We start from the raw sequence: 3672 nt of genomic DNA, 5'->3' as shown, positions 1-3672 counted from the left end.
AAAGCAATAAAATGCGATAGGCCAGCCCATAGATGTGTCAACTCTATTTATCTCCATGGCTCCGTGGTTCAAGGATTCGTTAGGGAATCCTGCCAAGTTGGAAAATGTGGCTTGTTTCACAGTTCAAACTGCTGGGGACACACCATGTCAGAGGCACAATTGGCCTGACGCACGGGGCACCTTGGGCTGGGTTTTGTTGGAGCTAAGCAGTGCATGGGATTGCTGCCTGGTCGGGAGCAGCGGCCTGAGCAGTGCACATGCCAGGGCTCTTATGCCTTGGTAAATCCCCTGCCCATCATTACATTCATGAAAGTGGCTCCAGCGAGAAGAAAAATTGCCCCTTTGTGCACAAACGGGTCCGGGCTGGTGTCCCTCGCTCAGAAAAATTCTCGGCAGCTCTCGTGGAGCTTTGAGCAAGGAGCTGATCTGAGCCCAGAGCCTTGGCCGGGCTTTGGGGAACATCAGAGGCTTCTTTATCCCTCTGTGAGTGCTGAGGGCCCCTGACAAGACCAACGTCCTCAGACAACATGAGGTGAAGAAGGGCTTCTCCCCACCTCCTTGCTGCAGGTGGGGACCTGAGGCACAGGGAGATTAAGTGACTTGTCCAAGGGCACACAGGAAGCCTGTGTCTCAGCCCTGGATCACACCCAGCTCTCTGAAGCCCAGCCCTGAGTCTCCTCCATGAGACCATCTGTCCTGCCTTGCCAGCCTCTGAACCTCCCTCCAGGGCTTAGCCACCGGAGGAGTCCCCGGCCCCTGGGTGACCACTGCAGGCCAACATGGATGGTGAAAGAAATGCAGACCCCCAAGGTGGCAAAGGTCTGGGGGCACGATGCTGGTACCTCTAGGATGCACAGACAAGAGGCAGCTGCTGTGATGAGAGGTGGATACGGGCGGGAGAAGCAGGCCTCGAGCAGACCGCTCGTGCCTCTGCTCCGGCGGGGATGTCAAACATCCGGCTGGAACGTGAGCACGGGGCTGTCCTGCCCTCTTGAGCAATCACGTGTAGCCCCGACTGCTTGTGGCGGGTAATTAAGAAGCCTGGTTTATGGGTCTGTTTTCTCTGCTAAGTAAAGGTAAAGAATCCCAGGGAGGTTGTTACGAGGTTTGCACAAGGCTGCGGGGACAGGAAGGAAATTTCCACTTGCCCGGCTTCAAGAGACGGGGCGGGCTGCAGGCACCGGCGGGTCAGCACGGAGGGGACGGAGGCAAACCCTGCTCCAGTGCATCTAAAGCAAGATCCAGCTCTTAGTCACCTCTTCCCCGAGACCCTGGGTCTTTCTGTCCATGCGCAGCAGTGGTCCTCAACCTCCCTAGACTCCAGGCCCCCCTTGGAAAATGCCAGCTCTTTGCTTTCACTCATTTTTCACTCCGAAAAAAATAACAGAGCTACACTTCTATCGCAGAGCCCAGATAGCCCAGAGTGGCTCTGACACTAGGGATTCCTCTTGGAAATCTCAGGGTCTACTTTGTTTGGCACACCTAATCGTGCCAGTAGTGCATGACACTCGACAACAGCTCGGCTGAGAACAAGTGGCACTAGACAAATGAGCGACAAGCGGGGGCCGATTCAGGCAGCCTGGCTGGCTCGTCTTGTAGGCCCAGAGGAAGCTGTAGCTCCCAGAAAGACGCTCCTGCCCTCACCTAAAAACCAGCAGCAGCGCAGCGCCTTGGCTGGGGTCTGCACCACCCCGTCATCCTGGCCTCTCACCTGCCCGCACCCCCTGCATTATTGCTTAGATAAGGGGTCTTCCTATTTGCAAACTATTTGAAAGCCTGAGCTGCCTTCAAGAGACTCATGCTTGCTTCTTGTCTCGGAATAATCTGTCAGAGATAAGCAGAAGAAATGCTTAGGACTGGGCCCGTGTTTGTCACTAGCACATCTCAGAGCACTCTGCACACAAGGGCCGTGGCATCAGCCTCATTTTACAGAGGACCTGGGAGGCAAAATAACTTGCCAAAGGGCAATGAGCAGGGCAGTGGCAGAGCCAGGAGTCAGGCTCAGGTCTGGCAAGCACCACTGCAACGCACTATCCCCAAGGCGACAGGTATGGGAAGGGGCCAAAGCAAAGCGATGGATCAACCCAGGGCCACTTCACCGTGAGGGCGCAGCTGCTGCAGAGGGGAGAAGAAACAGACCCCTGGAGCCTCCCCAGAGGCAGCGATGGCTTCAGGCCCCTCTAGGTCCCAACTCCCACGTGGGATCAGCGCAGCAGCCTTGCCTTGTTGAAGGCTTTCCTTGTGCGTTCGGGGAACCGCGGGTTTTTTTGGAACGTGCTGAGGAAATGCTCTGGCGTTGCACGACCGCCGCTATTGCTCAGCACAGGCTGGGAAGCAGAAACACAACAGAGGGGGCAGATCTGAGGATGATCTCGCAGGGAATTTCACACGTGAGCTCAGCTCCAAGTGCTTCTGCGAACTACCCGGAGCGCCCGAGTCCACCAGACTGAACTGGACTACCCGAGACCAGATGCTCTGGTGAGACGGCAGCAGTGCGTGTGCCAGTCCTGGGATGGATCCAGCCAGGCCCCTCCCCACCCCAGAAATGCAAGAAAAGCATCAGGCAACAGTAAAGTCACTGTCCTCTCATTCCTCTGAGCCAGTCACATCTCTCAATTAAAAGACTAAGTTCTTCCAGCTGGAAAATCAGGAGCGGCTGCTGTGGGGCACACCTGTGCAGACCCTCGTCCGGCCAGCAGCCACAGCACAGTGCCTCCACCGAATGAGGCAGGCAAGAGTCTCTGGGTAAATGTGATCATCTTTTATTAGACCAACTCAAATAGTTGGAAACATCCTTCTTTGAACATTCAGGTGGATTACAGGGCCCCATTCGAACCACTCACCCATGGTAGTTACTGCCCACTTCCAGGCCAACAGAAATTTTTCCAAATAAAGTTTTTGGGGGAGTCAAAAATGGCTTTCTTTTGAAAAACTGGTCCATCTTGTGAGAGAAAAACCCATTTTCCAAGTTGTCCCCTTTTTCATAAGTGTATTTTCCTCCTGCCTGTGCTTTTGGGACCAGTGAAAAACTATTCAAGTTACTGCAACATTTCTGGCTTCCTGAGAACCAGCTTGTGAAATGCAAAAAGACAAAAATGTAAGACAGACGGACAGACAGAAAGCAGGGTGCGAAACTAAAACAGGTCACATTCAAACACTTTGGCAAGAAAAGAGCTTTCAGCGGGATGAAGAACAACTCTCTGAGCTGCTTCTCTTATTGTTATCTCTTGCTGTTGACCAAACTTGGAAACCTCTTTCAAACCCAGCAATTGCCATTAATTAACCTCAGTTAGTACCTGGGGGAGTTGCTTACATACTGCGCAACTGATAGGGAAGGGGCTGTGGGAGATGCAGGGAGATCAAACAATACTTGAGGGAAATACATAATTACGTGACAAATACGCTGATGACCTACTGCAACGAGATCCCCGAAGAGCACTTACATCTGAAGTAGATCTCATTTCAAATGAGAACAGGACTAGAAAACAACTCAAAGAAAGCACAAACGGTCCCCGGAGACCAGCGCACAGATTGGTCTGTAGCTACCAATAATTATAGCGCATAATTAAATAATATCAAATATTGGCCAACCAGTTGAATCAATGCGATTTTAATGGCCTGTGCCGGCAGCACAGTATTTTCCCACATTATCAAGGACCACCTACACTACGG

This window comes from Gavialis gangeticus, unplaced genomic scaffold (genome assembly GCF_001723915.1).
Source record: "Gavialis gangeticus isolate Ggan-Ray unplaced genomic scaffold, GavGan_comp1, whole genome shotgun sequence".
NCBI lineage: Eukaryota > Metazoa > Chordata > Crocodylia > Gavialidae > Gavialis > Gavialis gangeticus.
The sequence above is the reverse complement of the archived record's forward strand: the minus strand, read 5'-3'. Positions refer to the sequence as shown.